Source organism: Paramormyrops kingsleyae, unplaced genomic scaffold (assembly GCF_048594095.1).
Source record: "Paramormyrops kingsleyae isolate MSU_618 unplaced genomic scaffold, PKINGS_0.4 ups31, whole genome shotgun sequence".
NCBI lineage: Eukaryota > Metazoa > Chordata > Actinopteri > Osteoglossiformes > Mormyridae > Paramormyrops > Paramormyrops kingsleyae.
In genome coordinates this window covers 714,604-732,571 of record NW_027325969.1, presented here as the reverse complement: position 1 = coordinate 732,571, position 17,968 = coordinate 714,604, and the positions used below count along the sequence as shown (strand labels likewise).

General features: G+C 56.7%; 38 non-coding genes across 38 annotated transcripts; all 38 read right to left on the bottom strand.

Moving 5' to 3' along the window:
• Positions 1-100: 100 nt before the first annotated feature.
• On the bottom strand, positions 101-214 carry LOC140584772 (U5 spliceosomal RNA). The gene has a single exon (XR_011986734.1). It is a non-coding gene; the product is annotated as a U5 spliceosomal RNA (small nuclear RNA).
• Positions 215-664: 450 nt separating this feature from the next.
• Positions 665-856, bottom strand: LOC140584090 (U2 spliceosomal RNA). The gene has a single exon (XR_011986126.1). It is a non-coding gene; the product is annotated as a U2 spliceosomal RNA (small nuclear RNA).
• Positions 857-1,051: 195 nt separating this feature from the next.
• On the bottom strand, positions 1,052-1,165 carry LOC140584771 (U5 spliceosomal RNA). The gene has a single exon (XR_011986733.1). It is a non-coding gene; the product is annotated as a U5 spliceosomal RNA (small nuclear RNA).
• Positions 1,166-1,615: 450 nt separating this feature from the next.
• Positions 1,616-1,807, bottom strand: LOC140585278 (U2 spliceosomal RNA). The gene has a single exon (XR_011987238.1). It is a non-coding gene; the product is annotated as a U2 spliceosomal RNA (small nuclear RNA).
• Positions 1,808-2,002: 195 nt separating this feature from the next.
• Positions 2,003-2,116, bottom strand: LOC140584770 (U5 spliceosomal RNA). The gene has a single exon (XR_011986732.1). It is a non-coding gene; the product is annotated as a U5 spliceosomal RNA (small nuclear RNA).
• A 435-nt stretch (positions 2,117-2,551) lies between these two features.
• On the bottom strand, positions 2,552-2,743 carry LOC140585277 (U2 spliceosomal RNA). Its single transcript, XR_011987237.1, has one exon. It is a non-coding gene; the product is annotated as a U2 spliceosomal RNA (small nuclear RNA).
• A 195-nt stretch (positions 2,744-2,938) lies between these two features.
• LOC140584769 (U5 spliceosomal RNA) lies at positions 2,939-3,052 on the bottom strand. The gene has a single exon (XR_011986731.1). It is a non-coding gene; the product is annotated as a U5 spliceosomal RNA (small nuclear RNA).
• A 442-nt stretch (positions 3,053-3,494) lies between these two features.
• On the bottom strand, positions 3,495-3,686 carry LOC140585276 (U2 spliceosomal RNA). Its single transcript, XR_011987236.1, has one exon. It is a non-coding gene; the product is annotated as a U2 spliceosomal RNA (small nuclear RNA).
• Positions 3,687-3,893: 207 nt separating this feature from the next.
• Positions 3,894-4,007, bottom strand: LOC140584767 (U5 spliceosomal RNA). Its single transcript, XR_011986729.1, has one exon. It is a non-coding gene; the product is annotated as a U5 spliceosomal RNA (small nuclear RNA).
• Positions 4,008-4,444: 437 nt separating this feature from the next.
• On the bottom strand, positions 4,445-4,636 carry LOC140585275 (U2 spliceosomal RNA). The gene has a single exon (XR_011987235.1). It is a non-coding gene; the product is annotated as a U2 spliceosomal RNA (small nuclear RNA).
• Positions 4,637-4,831: 195 nt separating this feature from the next.
• On the bottom strand, positions 4,832-4,945 carry LOC140584766 (U5 spliceosomal RNA). Its single transcript, XR_011986728.1, has one exon. It is a non-coding gene; the product is annotated as a U5 spliceosomal RNA (small nuclear RNA).
• A 434-nt stretch (positions 4,946-5,379) lies between these two features.
• LOC140585274 (U2 spliceosomal RNA) lies at positions 5,380-5,571 on the bottom strand. Its single transcript, XR_011987234.1, has one exon. It is a non-coding gene; the product is annotated as a U2 spliceosomal RNA (small nuclear RNA).
• A 195-nt stretch (positions 5,572-5,766) lies between these two features.
• LOC140584765 (U5 spliceosomal RNA) lies at positions 5,767-5,880 on the bottom strand. The gene has a single exon (XR_011986727.1). It is a non-coding gene; the product is annotated as a U5 spliceosomal RNA (small nuclear RNA).
• Positions 5,881-6,322: 442 nt separating this feature from the next.
• LOC140585273 (U2 spliceosomal RNA) lies at positions 6,323-6,514 on the bottom strand. Its single transcript, XR_011987233.1, has one exon. It is a non-coding gene; the product is annotated as a U2 spliceosomal RNA (small nuclear RNA).
• A 195-nt stretch (positions 6,515-6,709) lies between these two features.
• LOC140584764 (U5 spliceosomal RNA) lies at positions 6,710-6,823 on the bottom strand. The gene has a single exon (XR_011986726.1). It is a non-coding gene; the product is annotated as a U5 spliceosomal RNA (small nuclear RNA).
• A 435-nt stretch (positions 6,824-7,258) lies between these two features.
• On the bottom strand, positions 7,259-7,450 carry LOC140585272 (U2 spliceosomal RNA). Its single transcript, XR_011987232.1, has one exon. It is a non-coding gene; the product is annotated as a U2 spliceosomal RNA (small nuclear RNA).
• A 195-nt stretch (positions 7,451-7,645) lies between these two features.
• Positions 7,646-7,759, bottom strand: LOC140584763 (U5 spliceosomal RNA). Its single transcript, XR_011986725.1, has one exon. It is a non-coding gene; the product is annotated as a U5 spliceosomal RNA (small nuclear RNA).
• A 434-nt stretch (positions 7,760-8,193) lies between these two features.
• LOC140585271 (U2 spliceosomal RNA) lies at positions 8,194-8,385 on the bottom strand. Its single transcript, XR_011987231.1, has one exon. It is a non-coding gene; the product is annotated as a U2 spliceosomal RNA (small nuclear RNA).
• A 195-nt stretch (positions 8,386-8,580) lies between these two features.
• LOC140584761 (U5 spliceosomal RNA) lies at positions 8,581-8,694 on the bottom strand. Its single transcript, XR_011986723.1, has one exon. It is a non-coding gene; the product is annotated as a U5 spliceosomal RNA (small nuclear RNA).
• Positions 8,695-9,132: 438 nt separating this feature from the next.
• On the bottom strand, positions 9,133-9,324 carry LOC140585270 (U2 spliceosomal RNA). The gene has a single exon (XR_011987230.1). It is a non-coding gene; the product is annotated as a U2 spliceosomal RNA (small nuclear RNA).
• A 195-nt stretch (positions 9,325-9,519) lies between these two features.
• Positions 9,520-9,633, bottom strand: LOC140584970 (U5 spliceosomal RNA). The gene has a single exon (XR_011986932.1). It is a non-coding gene; the product is annotated as a U5 spliceosomal RNA (small nuclear RNA).
• Positions 9,634-10,057: 424 nt separating this feature from the next.
• LOC140584089 (U2 spliceosomal RNA) lies at positions 10,058-10,249 on the bottom strand. Its single transcript, XR_011986125.1, has one exon. It is a non-coding gene; the product is annotated as a U2 spliceosomal RNA (small nuclear RNA).
• Positions 10,250-10,444: 195 nt separating this feature from the next.
• LOC140584760 (U5 spliceosomal RNA) lies at positions 10,445-10,558 on the bottom strand. The gene has a single exon (XR_011986722.1). It is a non-coding gene; the product is annotated as a U5 spliceosomal RNA (small nuclear RNA).
• Positions 10,559-11,013: 455 nt separating this feature from the next.
• LOC140585268 (U2 spliceosomal RNA) lies at positions 11,014-11,205 on the bottom strand. The gene has a single exon (XR_011987228.1). It is a non-coding gene; the product is annotated as a U2 spliceosomal RNA (small nuclear RNA).
• Positions 11,206-11,400: 195 nt separating this feature from the next.
• Positions 11,401-11,514, bottom strand: LOC140584759 (U5 spliceosomal RNA). The gene has a single exon (XR_011986721.1). It is a non-coding gene; the product is annotated as a U5 spliceosomal RNA (small nuclear RNA).
• Positions 11,515-11,956: 442 nt separating this feature from the next.
• Positions 11,957-12,148, bottom strand: LOC140585267 (U2 spliceosomal RNA). The gene has a single exon (XR_011987227.1). It is a non-coding gene; the product is annotated as a U2 spliceosomal RNA (small nuclear RNA).
• Positions 12,149-12,343: 195 nt separating this feature from the next.
• Positions 12,344-12,457, bottom strand: LOC140584758 (U5 spliceosomal RNA). The gene has a single exon (XR_011986720.1). It is a non-coding gene; the product is annotated as a U5 spliceosomal RNA (small nuclear RNA).
• A 433-nt stretch (positions 12,458-12,890) lies between these two features.
• LOC140585266 (U2 spliceosomal RNA) lies at positions 12,891-13,082 on the bottom strand. Its single transcript, XR_011987226.1, has one exon. It is a non-coding gene; the product is annotated as a U2 spliceosomal RNA (small nuclear RNA).
• A 195-nt stretch (positions 13,083-13,277) lies between these two features.
• LOC140584757 (U5 spliceosomal RNA) lies at positions 13,278-13,391 on the bottom strand. The gene has a single exon (XR_011986719.1). It is a non-coding gene; the product is annotated as a U5 spliceosomal RNA (small nuclear RNA).
• A 435-nt stretch (positions 13,392-13,826) lies between these two features.
• LOC140585265 (U2 spliceosomal RNA) lies at positions 13,827-14,018 on the bottom strand. Its single transcript, XR_011987225.1, has one exon. It is a non-coding gene; the product is annotated as a U2 spliceosomal RNA (small nuclear RNA).
• Positions 14,019-14,213: 195 nt separating this feature from the next.
• LOC140584756 (U5 spliceosomal RNA) lies at positions 14,214-14,327 on the bottom strand. Its single transcript, XR_011986718.1, has one exon. It is a non-coding gene; the product is annotated as a U5 spliceosomal RNA (small nuclear RNA).
• A 434-nt stretch (positions 14,328-14,761) lies between these two features.
• On the bottom strand, positions 14,762-14,953 carry LOC140585264 (U2 spliceosomal RNA). The gene has a single exon (XR_011987224.1). It is a non-coding gene; the product is annotated as a U2 spliceosomal RNA (small nuclear RNA).
• Positions 14,954-15,148: 195 nt separating this feature from the next.
• On the bottom strand, positions 15,149-15,262 carry LOC140584755 (U5 spliceosomal RNA). The gene has a single exon (XR_011986717.1). It is a non-coding gene; the product is annotated as a U5 spliceosomal RNA (small nuclear RNA).
• Positions 15,263-15,688: 426 nt separating this feature from the next.
• LOC140584088 (U2 spliceosomal RNA) lies at positions 15,689-15,880 on the bottom strand. The gene has a single exon (XR_011986124.1). It is a non-coding gene; the product is annotated as a U2 spliceosomal RNA (small nuclear RNA).
• Positions 15,881-16,075: 195 nt separating this feature from the next.
• On the bottom strand, positions 16,076-16,189 carry LOC140584754 (U5 spliceosomal RNA). Its single transcript, XR_011986716.1, has one exon. It is a non-coding gene; the product is annotated as a U5 spliceosomal RNA (small nuclear RNA).
• A 455-nt stretch (positions 16,190-16,644) lies between these two features.
• LOC140585263 (U2 spliceosomal RNA) lies at positions 16,645-16,836 on the bottom strand. The gene has a single exon (XR_011987223.1). It is a non-coding gene; the product is annotated as a U2 spliceosomal RNA (small nuclear RNA).
• A 195-nt stretch (positions 16,837-17,031) lies between these two features.
• On the bottom strand, positions 17,032-17,145 carry LOC140584753 (U5 spliceosomal RNA). The gene has a single exon (XR_011986715.1). It is a non-coding gene; the product is annotated as a U5 spliceosomal RNA (small nuclear RNA).
• A 455-nt stretch (positions 17,146-17,600) lies between these two features.
• LOC140585262 (U2 spliceosomal RNA) lies at positions 17,601-17,792 on the bottom strand. The gene has a single exon (XR_011987222.1). It is a non-coding gene; the product is annotated as a U2 spliceosomal RNA (small nuclear RNA).
• Positions 17,793-17,968: the final 176 nt, after the last annotated feature.

Sequence of the window (17,968 nt, the reverse complement as noted above, 5' to 3'; positions counted from 1 at the left end):
GGCGAGTCCACGCGTGATCCAGGGAGACCACAGCCGCGCCACCGGGCACCTAACGCCAGCCGCTAAGCCGGGCCCAGTCTTCCTTTGACAGCAGCAGTGCAGCTCTGCTTGGGCAGAGCCTCCAAAAATACCATGAACTCATCGCTATCCCTCTCCACGGAAATCTTTAGTAAAAGGCGAAAGATTTATACGGGATGAAGAGAGACCCGAGTCGATATGGGGCCGCCGCCAAGCCCGCCGCCGTTAGCCGGGCCTGCGTGACGCCCCCGCTCGGAGTAGAATGCCCAGGGGCGTCGCAGCCGCCGTCCTCGGGGCCCCGACTCCTCCCTGTCCTCCTGTCCTCTCAAAAGACAGCAATCATTTTAACAAACATGAGGGGAAATTCAAAAGGCAAAGATGACATCATGCCTTACCTCAGCGCAGCTGTCCACCGCACAAACAGTGTGTCACCTTCCTTTAAAAAAAAAAAAAAAAAAAAAAAAAAAAGAAAAACGGCGGGAAACGGGGGCCACGCACAGACAGGGCCCCCCCCCTCACAGCACTCAGTCTATTAGTCACTCACTCACTCACTCACTCACTCACTCAGTCAGTCAGTCAGTCAGTCAGTCAGTCAGTCAGTCAGTCAGTCAGTCAGTCAGTTCTGCCTTTCGACAACAGGGGGCAGTAGAGGTGCACCATTCCCAGAAGCACTGCAATACCGGGTCGATGCGTGGAGCGGACGGGGCAAGCCCCACTTCCGGCTCCCTGTTCCAAAAATCCGTTTAATATGTGGTCCCCTCCATGGGGGACGTATCAGATATTAAACTGATAAGAACAGATACTACACTTGATCTTAGCCAAAAGGCCGAGAAGCGATACCCACAAATTGCGCCCCGCCGGGCGCCGGCATGCGGGATGCCGACGGAGCTGGCGCGGCTCAGCCCTCACCAGCCCCTCTGGCAGGTGTCGCCCGGCGAGTCCACGCGTGATCCAGGGAGACCACAGCCGCGCCACCGGGCACCTAACGCCAGCCGCTAAGCCGGGCCCAGTCTTCCTTTGACAGCAGCAGTGCAGCTCTGCTTGGGCAGAGCCTCCAAAAATACCATGAACTCATCGCTATCCCTCTCCACGGAAATCTTTAGTAAAAGGCGAAAGATTTATACGGGATGAAGAGAGACCCGAGTCGATATGGGGCCGCCGCCAAGCCCGCCGCCGTTAGCCGGGCCTGCGTGACGCCCCCGCTCGGAGTAGAATGCCCAGGGGCGTCGCAGCCGCCGTCCTCGGGGCCCCGACTCCTCCCTGTCCTCCTGTCCTCTCAAAAGACAGCAATCATTTTAACAAACATGAGGGGAAATTCAAAAGGCAAAGATGACATCATGCCTTACCTCAGCGCAGCTGTCCACCGCACAAACAGTGTGTCACCTTCCTTTAAAAAAAAAAAAAAAAAAAAAAAAAAAAGAAAAACGGCGGGAAACGGGGGCCACGCACAGACAGGGCCCCCCCCCTCACAGCACTCAGTCTATTAGTCACTCACTCACTCACTCACTCACTCACTCACTCAGTCAGTCAGTCAGTCAGTCAGTCAGTCAGTCAGTCAGTCAGTCAGTCAGTTCTGCCTTTCGACAACAGGGGGCAGTAGAGGTGCACCATTCCCGGAAGCACTGCAATACCGGGTCGATGCGTGGAGCGGACGGGGCAAGCCCCACTTCCGGCTCCCTGTTCCAAAAATCCGTTTAATATGTGGTCCCCTCCATGGGGGACGTATCAGATATTAAACTGATAAGAACAGATACTACACTTGATCTTAGCCAAAAGGCCGAGAAGCGATACCCACAAATTGCGCCCCGCCGGGCGCCGGCATGCGGGATGCCGACGGAGCTGGCGCGGCTCAGCCCTCACCAGCCCCTCTGGCAGGTGTCGCCCGGCGAGTCCACGCGTGATCCAGGGAGACCACAGCCGCGCCACCGGGCACCTAACGCCAGCCGCTAAGCCGGGCCCAGTCTTCCTTTGACAGCAGCAGTGCAGCTCTGCTTGGGCAGAGCCTCCAAAAATACCATGAACTCATCGCTATCCCTCTCCACGGAAATCTTTAGTAAAAGGCGAAAGATTTATACGGGATGAAGAGAGACCCGAGTCGATATGGGGCCGCCGCCAAGCCCGCCGCCGTTAGCCGGGCCTGCGTGACGCCCCCGCTCGGAGTAGAATGCCCAGGGGCGTCGCAGCCGCCGTCCTCGGGGCCCCGACTCCTCCCTGTCCTCCTGTCCTCTCAAAAGACAGCAATCATTTTAACAAACATGAGGGGAAATTCAAAAGGCAAAGATGACATCATGCCTTACCTCAGCGCAGCTGTCCACCGCACAAACAGTGTGTCACCTTCCTTTAAAAAAAAAAAAAAAAAAAAAAAAAAAAGAAAAACGGCGGGAAACGGGGGCCACGCACAGACAGGGCCCCCCCCCTCACAGCACTCAGTCTATTAGTCACTCACTCACTCACTCACTCACTCACTCAGTCAGTCAGTTCAGTCAGTCAGGCAGTCAGTCAGTCAGTTCTGCCTTTCGACAACAGGGGGCAGTAGAGGTGCACCATTCCCGGAAGCACTGCAATACCGGGTCGATGCGTGGAGCGGACGGGGCAAGCCCCACTTCCGGCTCCCTGTTCCAAAAATCCGTTTAATATGTGGTCCCCTCCATGGGGGACGTATCAGATATTAAACTGATAAGAACAGATACTACACTTGATCTTAGCCAAAAGGCCGAGAAGCGATACCCACAAATTGCGCCCCGCCGGGCGCCGGCATGCGGGATGCCGACGGAGCTGGCGCGGCTCAGCCCTCACCAGCCCCTCTGGCAGGTGTCGCCCGGCGAGTCCACGCGTGATCCAGGGAGACCACAGCCGCGCCACCGGGCACCTAACGCCAGCCGCTAAGCCGGGCCCAGTCTTCCTTTGACAGCAGCAGTGCAGCTCTGCTTGGGCAGAGCCTCCAAAAATACCATGAACTCATCGCTATCCCTCTCCACGGAAATCTTTAGTAAAAGGCGAAAGATTTATACGGGATGAAGAGAGACCCGAGTCGATATGGGGCCGCCGCCAAGCCCGCCGCCGTTAGCCGGGCCTGCGTGACGCCCCCGCTCGGAGTAGAATGCCCAGGGGCGTCGCAGCCGCCGTCCTCGGGGCCCCGACTCCTCCCTGTCCTCCTGTCCTCTCAAAAGACAGCAATCATTTTAACAAACATGAGGGGAAATTCAAAAGGCAAAGATGACATCATGCCTTACCTCAGCGCAGCTGTCCACCGCACAAACAGTGTGTCACCTTCCTTTAAAAAAAAAAAAAAAAAAAAAAAAAAAAGAAAAACGGCGGGAAACGGGGGCCACGCACAGACAGGGCCCCCCCCCTCACAGCACTCAGTCTATTAGTCACTCACTCACTCACTCACTCACTCACTCAGTCAGTCAGTCAGTCAGTCAGTCAGTCAGTCAGTCAGTCAGTCAGTTCTGCCTTTCGACAACAGGGGGCAGTAGAGGTGCACCATTCCCGGAAGCACTGCAATACCGGGTCGATGCGTGGAGCGGACGGGGCAAGCCCCACTTCCGGCTCCCTGTTCCAAAAATCCGTTTAATATGTGGTCCCCTCCATGGGGGACGTATCAGATATTAAACTGATAAGAACAGATACTACACTTGATCTTAGCCAAAAGGCCGAGAAGCGATACCCACAAATTGCGCCCCGCCGGGCGCCGGCATGCGGGATGCCGACGGAGCTGGCGCGGCTCAGCCCTCACCAGCCCCTCTGGCAGGTGTCGCCCGGCGAGTCCACGCGTGATCCAGGGAGACCACAGCCGCGCCACCGGGCACCTAACGCCACACCTAACGCCAGCCGCTAAGCCGGGCCCAGTCTTCCTTTGACAGCAGCAGTGCAGCTCTGCTTGGGCAGAGCCTCCAAAAATACCATGAACTCATCGCTATCCCTCTCCACGGAAATCTTTAGTAAAAGGCGAAAGATTTATACGGGATGAAGAGAGACCCGAGTCGATATGGGGCCGCCGCCAAGCCCGCCGCCGTTAGCCGGGCCTGCGTGACGCCCCCGCTCGGAGTAGAATGCCCAGGGGCGTCGCAGCCGCCGTCCTCGGGGCCCCGACTCCTCCCTGTCCTCCTGTCCTCTCAAAAGACAGCAATCATTTTAACAAACATGAGGGGAAATTCAAAAGGCAAAGATGACATCATGCCTTACCTCAGCGCAGCTGTCCACCGCACAAACAGTGTGTCACCTTCCTTTAAAAAAAAAAAAAAAAAAAAAAAAAAAGAAAAACGGCGGGAAACGGGGGCCACGCACAGACAGGGCCCCCCCCCTCACAGCACTCAGTCTATTAGTCACTCACTCACTCACTCACTCAGTCAGTCAGTCAGTCAGTCAGTCAGTCAGTCAGTCAGTCAGTCAGTCAGTTCTGCCTTTCGACAACAGGGGGCAGTAGAGGTGCACCATTCCCGGAAGCACTGCAATACCGGGTCGATGCGTGGAGCGGACGGGGCAAGCCCCACTTCCGGCTCCCTGTTCCAAAAATCCGTTTAATATGTGGTCCCCTCCATGGGGGACGTATCAGATATTAAACTGATAAGAACAGATACTACACTTGATCTTAGCCAAAAGGCCGAGAAGCGATACCCACAAATTGCGCCCCGCCGGGCGCCGGCATGCGGGATGCCGACGGAGCTGGCGCGGCTCAGCCCTCACCAGCCCCTCTGGCAGGTGTCGCCCGGCGAGTCCACGCGTGATCCAGGGAGACCACAGCCGCGCCACCGGGCACCTAACGCCAGCCGCTAAGCCGGGCCCAGTCTTCCTTTGACAGCAGCAGTGCAGCTCTGCTTGGGCAGAGCCTCCAAAAATACCATGAACTCATCGCTATCCCTCTCCACGGAAATCTTTAGTAAAAGGCGAAAGATTTATACGGGATGAAGAGAGACCCGAGTCGATATGGGGCCGCCGCCAAGCCCGCCGCCGTTAGCCGGGCCTGCGTGACGCCCCCGCTCGGAGTAGAATGCCCAGGGGCGTCGCAGCCGCCGTCCTCGGGGCCCCGACTCCTCCCTGTCCTCCTGTCCTCTCAAAAGACAGCAATCATTTTAACAAACATGAGGGGAAATTCAAAAGGCAAAGATGACATCATGCCTTACCTCAGCGCAGCTGTCCACCGCACAAACAGTGTGTCACCTTCCTTTAAAAAAAAAAAAAAAAAAAAAAAAAAAAGAAAAACGGCGGGAAACGGGGGCCACGCACAGACAGGGCCCCCCCCCTCACAGCACTCAGTCTATTAGTCACTCACTCACTCACTCACTCAGTCAGTCAGTCAGTCAGTCAGTCAGTCAGTCAGTCAGTCAGTCAGTTCTGCCTTTCGACAACAGGGGGCAGTAGAGGTGCACCATTCCCGGAAGCACTGCAATACCGGGTCGATGCGTGGAGCGGACGGGGCAAGCCCCACTTCCGGCTCCCTGTTCCAAAAATCCGTTTAATATGTGGTCCCCTCCATGGGGGACGTATCAGATATTAAACTGATAAGAACAGATACTACACTTGATCTTAGCCAAAAGGCCGAGAAGCGATACCCACAAATTGCGCCCCGCCGGGCGCCGGCATGCGGGATGCCGACGGAGCTGGCGCGGCTCAGCCCTCACCAGCCCCTCTGGCAGGTGTCGCCCGGCGAGTCCACGCGTGATCCAGGGAGACCACAGCCGCGCCACCGGGCACCTAACGCCAGCCGCTAAGCCGGGCCCAGTCTTCCTTTGACAGCAGCAGTGCAGCTCTGCTTGGGCAGAGCCTCCAAAAATACCATGAACTCATCGCTATCCCTCTCCACGGAAATCTTTAGTAAAAGGCGAAAGATTTATACGGGATGAAGAGAGACCCGAGTCGATATGGGGCCGCCGCCAAGCCCGCCGCCGTTAGCCGGGCCTGCGTGACGCCCCCGCTCGGAGTAGAATGCCCAGGGGCGTCGCAGCCGCCGTCCTCGGGGCCCCGACTCCTCCCTGTCCTCCTGTCCTCTCAAAAGACAGCAATCATTTTAACAAACATGAGGGGAAATTCAAAAGGCAAAGATGACATCATGCCTTACCTCAGCGCAGCTGTCCACCGCACAAACAGTGTGTCACCTTCCTTTAAAAAAAAAAAAAAAAAAAAAAAAAAAAGAAAAACGGCGGGAAACGGGGGCCACGCACAGACAGGGCCCCCCCCCTCACAGCACTCAGTCTATTAGTCACTCACTCACTCACTCACTCACTCACTCAGTCAGTCAGTCAGTCAGTCAGTCAGTCAGTCAGTCAGTCAGTCAGTTCTGCCTTTCGACAACAGGGGGCAGTAGAGGTGCACCATTCCCGGAAGCACTGCAATACCGGGTCGATGCGTGGAGCGGACGGGGCAAGCCCCACTTCCGGCTCCCTGTTCCAAAAATCCGTTTAATATGTGGTCCCCTCCATGGGGGACGTATCAGATATTAAACTGATAAGAACAGATACTACACTTGATCTTAGCCAAAAGGCCGAGAAGCGATACCCACAAATTGCGCCCCGCCGGGCGCCGGCATGCGGGATGCCGACGGAGCTGGCGCGGCTCAGCCCTCACCAGCCCCTCTGGCAGGTGTCGCCCGGCGAGTCCACGCGTGATCCAGGGAGACCACAGCCGCGCCACCGGGCACCTAACGCCAGCCGCTAAGCCGGGCCCAGTCTTCCTTTGACAGCAGCAGTGCAGCTCTGCTTGGGCAGAGCCTCCAAAAATACCATGAACTCATCGCTATCCCTCTCCACGGAAATCTTTAGTAAAAGGCGAAAGATTTATACGGGATGAAGAGAGACCCGAGTCGATATGGGGCCGCCGCCAAGCCCGCCGCCGTTAGCCGGGCCTGCGTGACGCCCCCGCTCGGAGTAGAATGCCCAGGGGCGTCGCAGCCGCCGTCCTCGGGGCCCCGACTCCTCCCTGTCCTCCTGTCCTCTCAAAAGACAGCAATCATTTTAACAAACATGAGGGGAAATTCAAAAGGCAAAGATGACATCATGCCTTACCTCAGCGCAGCTGTCCACCGCACAAACAGTGTGTCACCTTCCTTTAAAAAAAAAAAAAAAAAAAAAAAAAAAAGAAAAACGGCGGGAAACGGGGGCCACGCACAGACAGGGCCCCCCCCCTCACAGCACTCAGTCTATTAGTCACCTCACTCACTCACTCACTCACTCACTCAGTCAGTCAGTCAGTCAGTCAGTCAGTCAGTCAGTCAGTTCTGCCTTTCGACAACAGGGGGCAGTAGAGGTGCACCATTCCCGGAAGCACTGCAATACCGGGTCGATGCGTGGAGCGGACGGGGCAAGCCCCACTTCCGGCTCCCTGTTCCAAAAATCCGTTTAATATGTGGTCCCCTCCATGGGGGACGTATCAGATATTAAACTGATAAGAACAGATACTACACTTGATCTTAGCCAAAAGGCCGAGAAGCGATACCCACAAATTGCGCCCCGCCGGGCGCCGGCATGCGGGATGCCGACGGAGCTGGCGCGGCTCAGCCCTCACCAGCCCCTCTGGCAGGTGTCGCCCGGCGAGTCCACGCGTGATCCAGGGAGACCACAGCCGCGCCACCGGGCACCTAACGCCAGCCGCTAAGCCGGGCCCAGTCTTCCTTTGACAGCAGCAGTGCAGCTCTGCTTGGGCAGAGCCTCCAAAAATACCATGAACTCATCGCTATCCCTCTCCACGGAAATCTTTAGTAAAAGGCGAAAGATTTATACGGGATGAAGAGAGACCCGAGTCGATATGGGGCCGCCGCCAAGCCCGCCGCCGTTAGCCGGGCCTGCGTGACGCCCCCGCTCGGAGTAGAATGCCCAGGGGCGTCGCAGCCGCCGTCCTCGGGGCCCCGACTCCTCCCTGTCCTCCTGTCCTCTCAAAAGACAGCAATCATTTTAACAAACATGAGGGGAAATTCAAAAGGCAAAGATGACATCATGCCTTACCTCAGCGCAGCTGTCCACCGCACAAACAGTGTGTCACCTTCCTTTAAAAAAAAAAAAAAAAAAAAAAAAAAAAGAAAAACGGCGGGAAACGGGGGCCACGCACAGACAGGGCCCCCCCCCTCACAGCACTCAGTCTATTAGTCACTCACTCACTCACTCACTCAGTCAGTCAGTCAGTCAGTCAGTCAGTCAGTCAGTCAGTCAGTCAGTTCTGCCTTTCGACAACAGGGGGCAGTAGAGGTGCACCATTCCCGGAAGCACTGCAATACCGGGTCGATGCGTGGAGCGGACGGGGCAAGCCCCACTTCCGGCTCCCTGTTCCAAAAATCCGTTTAATATGTGGTCCCCTCCATGGGGGACGTATCAGATATTAAACTGATAAGAACAGATACTACACTTGATCTTAGCCAAAAGGCCGAGAAGCGATACCCACAAATTGCGCCCCGCCGGGCGCCGGCATGCGGGATGCCGACGGAGCTGGCGCGGCTCAGCCCTCACCAGCCCCTCTGGCAGGTGTCGCCCGGCGAGTCCACGCGTGATCCAGGGAGACCACAGCCGCGCCACCGGGCACCTAACGCCAGCCGCTAAGCCGGGCCCAGTCTTCCTTTGACAGCAGCAGTGCAGCTCTGCTTGGGCAGAGCCTCCAAAAATACCATGAACTCATCGCTATCCCTCTCCACGGAAATCTTTAGTAAAAGGCGAAAGATTTATACGGGATGAAGAGAGACCCGAGTCGATATGGGGCCGCCGCCAAGCCCGCCGCCGTTAGCCGGGCCTGCGTGACGCCCCCGCTCGGAGTAGAATGCCCAGGGGCGTCGCAGCCGCCGTCCTCGGGGCCCCGACTCCTCCCTGTCCTCCTGTCCTCTCAAAAGACAGCAATCATTTTAACAAACATGAGGGGAAATTCAAAAGGCAAAGATGACATCATGCCTTACCTCAGCGCAGCTGTCCACCGCACAAACAGTGTGTCACCTTCCTTTAAAAAAAAAAAAAAAAAAAAAAAAAAAAGAAAAACGGCGGGAAACGGGGGCCACGCACAGACAGGGCCCCCCCCCTCACAGCACTCAGTCTATTAGTCACTCACTCACTCACTCACTCACTCACTCAGTCAGTCAGTCAGTCAGTCAGTCAGTCAGTCAGTCAGTCAGTTCTGCCTTTCGACAACAGGGGGCAGTAGAGGTGCACCATTCCCGGAAGCACTGCAATACCGGGTCGATGCGTGGAGCGGACGGGGCAAGCCCCACTTCCGGCTCCCTGTTCCAAAAATCCGTTTAATATGTGGTCCCCTCCATGGGGGACGTATCAGATATTAAACTGATAAGAACAGATACTACACTTGATCTTAGCCAAAAGGCCGAGAAGCGATACCCACAAATTGCGCCCCGCCGGGCGCCGGCATGCGGGATGCCGACGGAGCTGGCGCGGCTCAGCCCTCACCAGCCCCTCTGGCAGGTGTCGCCCGGCGAGTCCACGCGTGATCCAGGGAGACCACAGCCGCGCCACCGGGCACCTAACGCCAGCCGCTAAGCCGGGCCCAGTCTTCCTTTGACAGCAGCAGTGCAGCTCTGCTTGGGCAGAGCCTCCAAAAATACCATGAACTCATCGCTATCCCTCTCCACGGAAATCTTTAGTAAAAGGCGAAAGATTTATACGGGATGAAGAGAGACCCGTCGATATGGGGCCGCCGCCAAGCCCGCCGCCGTTAGCCGGGCCTGCGTGACGCCCCCGCTCGGAGTAGAATGCCCAGGGGCGTCGCAGCCGCCGTCCTCGGGGCCCCGACTCCTCCCTGTCCTCCTGTCCTCTCAAAAGACAGCAATCATTTTAACAAACATGAGGGGAAATTCAAAAGGCAAAGATGACATCATGCCTTACCTCAGCGCAGCTGTCCACCGCACAAACAGTGTGTCACCTTCCTTTAAAAAAAAAAAAAAAAAAAAAAAAAAAAGAAAAACGGCGGGAAACGGGGGCCACGCACAGACAGGGCCCCCCCCCTCACAGCACTCAGTCTATTAGTCACTCACTCACTCACTCACTCACTCACTCAGTCAGTCAGTCAGTCAGTCAGTCAGTCAGTTCTGCCTTTCGACAACAGGGGGCAGTAGAGGTGCACCATTCCCAGAAGCACTGCAATACCGGGTCGATGCGTGGAGCGGACGGGGCAAGCCCCACTTCCGGCTCCCTGTTCCAAAAATCCGTTTAATATGTGGTCCCCTCCATGGGGGACGTATCAGATATTAAACTGATAAGAACAGATACTACACTTGATCTTAGCCAAAAGGCCGAGAAGCGATACCCACAAATTGCGCCCCGCCGGGCGCCGGCATGCGGGATGCCGACGGAGCTGGCGCGGCTCAGCCCTCACCAGCCCCTCTGGCAGGTGTCGCCCGGCGAGTCCACGCGTGATCCAGGGAGACCACAGCCGCGCCACCGGGCACCTAACGCCAGCCGCTAAGCCGGGCCCAGTCTTCCTTTGACAGCAGCAGTGCAGCTCTGCTTGGGCAGAGCCTCCAAAAATACCATGAACTCATCGCTATCCCTCTCCACGGAAATCTTTAGTAAAAGGCGAAAGATTTATACGGGATGAAGAGAGACCCGAGTCGATATGGGGCCGCCGCCAAGCCCGCCGCCGTTAGCCGGGCCTGCGTGACGCCCCCGCTCGGAGTAGAATGCCCAGGGGCGTCGCAGCCGCCGTCCTCGGGGCCCCGACTCCTCCCTGTCCTCCTGTCCTCTCAAAAGACAGCAATCATTTTAACAAACATGAGGGGAAATTCAAAAGGCAAAGATGACATCATGCCTTACCTCAGCGCAGCTGTCCACCGCACAAACAGTGTGTCACCTTCCTTTAAAAAAAAAAAAAAAAAAAAAAAAAAAAAGAAAAACGGCGGGAAACGGGGGCCACGCACAGACAGGGCCCCCCCCCTCACAGCACTCAGTCTATTAGTCACTCACTCACTCACTCACTCACTCACTCACTCAGTCAGTCAGTCAGTCAGTCAGTCAGTCAGTCAGTCAGTCAGTCAGTCAGTCAGTTCTGCCTTTCGACAACAGGGGGCAGTAGAGGTGCACCATTCCCGGAAGCACTGCAATACCGGGTCGATGCGTGGAGCGGACGGGGCAAGCCCCACTTCCGGCTCCCTGTTCCAAAAATCCGTTTAATATGTGGTCCCCTCCATGGGGGACGTATCAGATATTAAACTGATAAGAACAGATACTACACTTGATCTTAGCCAAAAGGCCGAGAAGCGATACCCACAAATTGCGCCCCGCCGGGCGCCGGCATGCGGGATGCCGACGGAGCTGGCGCGGCTCAGCCCTCACCAGCCCCTCTGGCAGGTGTCGCCCGGCGAGTCCACGCGTGATCCAGGGAGACCACAGCCGCGCCACCGGGCACCTAACGCCAGCCGCTAAGCCGGGCCCAGTCTTCCTTTGACAGCAGCAGTGCAGCTCTGCTTGGGCAGAGCCTCCAAAAATACCATGAACTCATCGCTATCCCTCTCCACGGAAATCTTTAGTAAAAGGCGAAAGATTTATACGGGATGAAGAGAGACCCGAGTCGATATGGGGCCGCCGCCAAGCCCGCCGCCGTTAGCCGGGCCTGCGTGACGCCCCCGCTCGGAGTAGAATGCCCAGGGGCGTCGCAGCCGCCGTCCTCGGGGCCCCGACTCCTCCCTGTCCTCCTGTCCTCTCAAAAGACAGCAATCATTTTAACAAACATGAGGGGAAATTCAAAAGGCAAAGATGACATCATGCCTTACCTCAGCGCAGCTGTCCACCGCACAAACAGTGTGTCACCTTCCTTTAAAAAAAAAAAAAAAAAAAAAAAAAAAAGAAAAACGGCGGGAAACGGGGGCCACGCACAGACAGGGCCCCCCCCCTCACAGCACTCAGTCTATTAGTCACTCACTCACTCACTCACTCACTCACTCAGTCAGTCAGTCAGTCAGTCAGTCAGTCAGTCAGTCAGTCAGTCAGTTCTGCCTTTCGACAACAGGGGGCAGTAGAGGTGCACCATTCCCGGAAGCACTGCAATACCGGGTCGATGCGTGGAGCGGACGGGGCAAGCCCCACTTCCGGCTCCCTGTTCCAAAAATCCGTTTAATATGTGGTCCCCTCCATGGGGGACGTATCAGATATTAAACTGATAAGAACAGATACTACACTTGATCTTAGCCAAAAGGCCGAGAAGCGATACCCACAAATTGCGCCCCGCCGGGCGCCGGCATGCGGGATGCCGACGGAGCTGGCGCGGCTCAGCCCTCACCAGCCCCTCTGGCAGGTGTCGCCCGGCGAGTCCACGCGTGATCCAGGGAGACCACAGCCGCGCCACCGGGCACCTAACGCCAGCCGCTAAGCCGGGCCCAGTCTTCCTTTGACAGCAGCAGTGCAGCTCTGCTTGGGCAGAGCCTCCAAAAATACCATGAACTCATCGCTATCCCTCTCCACGGAAATCTTTAGTAAAAGGCGAAAGATTTATACGGGATGAAGAGAGACCCGAGTCGATATGGGGCCGCCGCCAAGCCCGCCGCCGTTAGCCGGGCCTGCGTGACGCCCCCGCTCGGAGTAGAATGCCCAGGGGCGTCGCAGCCGCCGTCCTCGGGGCCCCGACTCCTCCCTGTCCTCCTGTCCTCTCAAAAGACAGCAATCATTTTAACAAACATGAGGGGAAATTCAAAAGGCAAAGATGACATCATGCCTTACCTCAGCGCAGCTGTCCACCGCACAAACAGTGTGTCACCTTCCTTTAAAAAAAAAAAAAAAAAAAAAAAAAAAGAAAAACGGCGGGAAACGGGGGCCACGCACAGACAGGGCCCCCCCCCTCACAGCACTCAGTCTATTAGTCACTCACTCACTCACTCACTCAGTCAGTCAGTCAGTCAGTCAGTCAGTCAGTCAGTCAGTCAGTCAGTTCTGCCTTTCGACAACAGGGGGCAGTAGAGGTGCACCATTCCCGGAAGCACTGCAATACCGGGTCGATGCGTGGAGCGGACGGGGCAAGCCCCACTTCCGGCTCCCTGTTCCAAAAATCCGTTTAATATGTGGTCCCCTCCATGGGGGACGTATCAGATATTAAACTGATAAGAACAGATACTACACTTGATCTTAGCCAAAAGGCCGAGAAGCGATACCCACAAATTGCGCCCCGCCGGGCGCCGGCATGCGGGATGCCGACGGAGCTGGCGCGGCTCAGCCCTCACCAGCCCCTCTGGCAGGTGTCGCCCGGCGAGTCCACGCGTGATCCAGGGAGACCACAGCCGCGCCACCGGGCACCTAACGCCAGCCGCTAAGCCGGGCCCAGTCTTCCTTTGACAGCAGCAGTGCAGCTCTGCTTGGGCAGAGCCTCCAAAAATACCATGAACTCATCGCTATCCCTCTCCACGGAAATCTTTAGTAAAAGGCGAAAGATTTATACGGGATGAAGAGAGACCCGAGTCGATATGGGGCCGCCGCCAAGCCCGCCGCCGTTAGCCGGGCCTGCGTGACGCCCCCGCTCGGAGTAGAATGCCCAGGGGCGTCGCAGCCGCCGTCCTCGGGGCCCCGACTCCTCCCTGTCCTCCTGTCCTCTCAAAAGACAGCAATCATTTTAACAAACATGAGGGGAAATTCAAAAGGCAAAGATGACATCATGCCTTACCTCAGCGCAGCTGTCCACCGCACAAACAGTGTGTCACCTTCCTTTAAAAAAAAAAAAAAAAAAAAAAAAAAAAAGAAAAACGGCGGGAAACGGGGGCCACGCACAGACAGGGCCCCCCCCCTCACAGCACTCAGTCTATTAGTCACTCACTCACTCACTCACTCAGTCAGTCAGTCAGTCAGTCAGTCAGTCAGTCAGTCAGTCAGTCAGTTCTGCCTTTCGACAACAGGGGGCAGTAGAGGTGCACCATTCCCGGAAGCACTGCAATACCGGGTCGATGCGTGGAGCGGACGGGGCAAGCCCCACTTCCGGCTCCCTGTTCCAAAAATCCGTTTAATATGTGGTCCCCTCCATGGGGGACGTATCAGATATTAAACTGATAAGAACAGATACTACACTTGATCTTAGCCAAAAGGCCGAGAAGCGATACCCACAAATTGCGCCCCGCCGGGCGCCGGCATGCGGGATGCCGACGGAGCTGGCGCGGCTCAGCCCTCACCAGCCCCTCTGGCAGGTGTCGCCCGGCGAGTCCACGCGTGATCCAGGGAGACCACAGCCGCGCCACCGGGCACCTAACGCCAGCCGCTAAGCCGGGCCCAGTCTTCCTTTGACAGCAGCAGTGCAGCTCTGCTTGGGCAGAGCCTCCAAAAATACCATGAACTCATCGCTATCCCTCTCCACGGAAATCTTTAGTAAAAGGCGAAAGATTTATACGGGATGAAGAGAGACCCGAGTCGATATGGGGCCGCCGCCAAGCCCGCCGCCGTTAGCCGGGCCTGCGTGACGCCCCCGCTCGGAGTAGAATGCCCAGGGGCGTCGCAGCCGCCGTCCTCGGGGCCCCGACTCCTCCCTGTCCTCCTGTCCTCTCAAAAGACAGCAATCATTTTAACAAACATGAGGGGAAATTCAAAAGGCAAAGATGACATCATGCCTTACCTCAGCGCAGCTGTCCACCGCACAAACAGTGTGTCACCTTCCTTTAAAAAAAAAAAAAAAAAAAAAAAAAAAAGAAAAACGGCGGGAAACGGGGGCCACGCACAGACAGGGCCCCCCCCCTCACAGCACTCAGTCTATTAGTCACTCACTCACTCACTCACTCACTCACTCAGTCAGTCAGTCAGTCAGTCAGTCAGTCAGTCAGTCAGTTCTGCCTTTCGACAACAGGGGGCAGTAGAGGTGCACCATTCCCGGAAGCACTGCAATACCGGGTCGATGCGTGGAGCGGACGGGGCAAGCCCCACTTCCGGCTCCCTGTTCCAAAAATCCGTTTAATATGTGGTCCCCTCCATGGGGGACGTATCAGATATTAAACTGATAAGAACAGATACTACACTTGATCTTAGCCAAAAGGCCGAGAAGCGATACCCACAAATTGCGCCCCGCCGGGCGCCGGCATGCGGGATGCCGACGGAGCTGGCGCGGCTCAGCCCTCACCAGCCCCTCTGGCAGGTGTCGCCCGGCGAGTCCACGCGTGATCCAGGGAGACCACAGCCGCGCCACCGGGCACCTAACGCCAGCCGCTAAGCCGGGCCCAGTCTTCCTTTGACAGCAGCAGTGCAGCTCTGCTTGGGCAGAGCCTCCAAAAATACCATGAACTCATCGCTATCCCTCTCCACGGAAATCTTTAGTAAAAGGCGAAAGATTTATACGGGATGAAGAGAGACCCGAGTCGATATGGGGCCGCCGCCAAGCCCGCCGCCGTTAGCCGGGCCTGCGTGACGCCCCCGCTCGGAGTAGAATGCCCAGGGGCGTCGCAGCCGCCGTCCTCGGGGCCCCGACTCCTCCCTGTCCTCCTGTCCTCTCAAAAGACAGCAATCATTTTAACAAACATGAGGGGAAATTCAAAAGGCAAAGATGACATCATGCCTTACCTCAGCGCAGCTGTCCACCGCACAAACAGTGTGTCACCTTCCTTTAAAAAAAAAAAAAAAAAAAAAAAAAAAAGAAAAACGGCGGGAAACGGGGGCCACGCACAGACAGGGCCCCCCCCCTCACAGCACTCAGTCTATTAGTCACTCACTCACTCACTCACTCACTCACTCAGTCAGTCAGTCAGTCAGTCAGTCAGTCAGTTCTGCCTTTCGACAACAGGGGGCAGTAGAGGTGCACCATTCCCAGAAGCACTGCAATACCGGGTCGATGCGTGGAGCGGACGGGGCAAGCCCCACTTCCGGCTCCCTGTTCCAAAAATCCGTTTAATATGTGGTCCCCTCCATGGGGGACGTATCAGATATTAAACTGATAAGAACAGATACTACACTTGATCTTAGCCAAAAGGCCGAGAAGCGATACCCACAAATTGCGCCCCGCCGGGCGCCGGCATGCGGGATGCCGACGGAGCTGGCGCGGCTCAGCCCTCACCAGCCCCTCTGGCAGGTGTCGCCCGGCGAGTCCACGCGTGATCCAGGGAGACCACAGCCGCGCCACCGGGCACCTAACGCCAGCCGCTAAGCCGGGCCCAGTCTTCCTTTGACAGCAGCAGTGCAGCTCTGCTTGGGCAGAGCCTCCAAAAATACCATGAACTCATCGCTATCCCTCTCCACGGAAATCTTTAGTAAAAGGCGAAAGATTTATACGGGATGAAGAGAGACCCGAGTCGATATGGGGCCGCCGCCAAGCCCGCCGCCGTTAGCCGGGCCTGCGTGACGCCCCCGCTCGGAGTAGAATGCCCAGGGGCGTCGCAGCCGCCGTCCTCGGGGCCCCGACTCCTCCCTGTCCTCCTGTCCTCTCAAAAGACAGCAATCATTTTAACAAACATGAGGGGAAATTCAAAAGGCAAAGATGACATCATGCCTTACCTCAGCGCAGCTGTCCACCGCACAAACAGTGTGTCACCTTCCTTTAAAAAAAAAAAAAAAAAAAAAAAAAAAAAGAAAAACGGCGGGAAACGGGGGCCACGCACAGACAGGGCCCCCCCCCTCACAGCACTCAGTCTATTAGTCACTCACTCACTCACTCACTCACTCACTCACTCAGTCAGTCAGTCAGTCAGTCAGTCAGTCAGTCAGTCAGTCAGTCAGTCAGTCAGTTCTGCCTTTCGACAACAGGGGGCAGTAGAGGTGCACCATTCCCGGAAGCACTGCAATACCGGGTCGATGCGTGGAGCGGACGGGGCAAGCCCCACTTCCGGCTCCCTGTTCCAAAAATCCGTTTAATATGTGGTCCCCTCCATGGGGGACGTATCAGATATTAAACTGATAAGAACAGATACTACACTTGATCTTAGCCAAAAGGCCGAGAAGCGATACCCACAAATTGCGCCCCGCCGGGCGCCGGCATGCGGGATGCCGACGGAGCTGGCGCGGCTCAGCCCTCACCAGCCCCTCTGGCAGGTGTCGCCCGGCGAGTCCACGCGTGATCCAGGGAGACCACAGCCGCGCCACCGGGCACCTAACGCCAGCCGCTAAGCCGGGCCCAGTCTTCCTTTGACAGCAGCAGTGCAGCTCTGCTTGGGCAGAGCCTCCAAAAATACCATGAACTCATCGCTATCCCTCTCCACGGAAATCTTTAGTAAAAGGCGAAAGATTTATACGGGATGAAGAGAGACCCGAGTCGATATGGGGCCGCCGCCAAGCCCGCCGCCGTTAGCCGGGCCTGCGTGACGCCCCCGCTCGGAGTAGAATGCCCAGGGGCGTCGCAGCCGCCGTCCTCGGGGCCCCGACTCCTCCCTGTCCTCCTGTCCTCTCAAAAGACAGCAATCATTTTAACAAACATGAGGGGAAATTCAAAAGGCAAAGATGACATCATGCCTTACCTCAGCGCAGCTGTCCACCGCACAAACAGTGTGTCACCTTCCTTTAAAAAAAAAAAAAAAAAAAAAAAAAAAAAGAAAAACGGCGGGAAACGGGGGCCACGCACAGACAGGGCCCCCCCCCTCACAGCACTCAGTCTATTAGTCACTCACTCACTCACTCACTCACTCACTCACTCAGTCAGTCAGTCAGTCAGTCAGTCAGTCAGTCAGTCAGTCAGTCAGTCAGTCAGTTCTGCCTTTCGACAACAGGGGGCAGTAGAGGTGCACCATTCCCGGAAGCACTGCAATACCGGGTCGATGCGTGGAGCGGACGGGGCAAGCCCCACTTCCGGCTCCCTGTTCCAAAAATCCGTTTAATATGTGGTCCCCTCCATGGGGGACGTATCAGATATTAAACTGATAAGAACAGATACTACACTTGATCTTAGCCAAAAGGCCGAGAAGCGATACCCACAAATTGCGCCCCGCCGGGCGCCGGCATGCGGGATGCCGACGGAGCTGGCGCGGCTCAGCCCTCACCAGCCCCTCTGGCAGGTGTCGCCCGGCGAGTCCACGCGTGATCCAGGGAGACCACAGCCGCGCCACCGGGCACCTAACGCCAGCCGCTAAGCCGGGCCCAGTCTT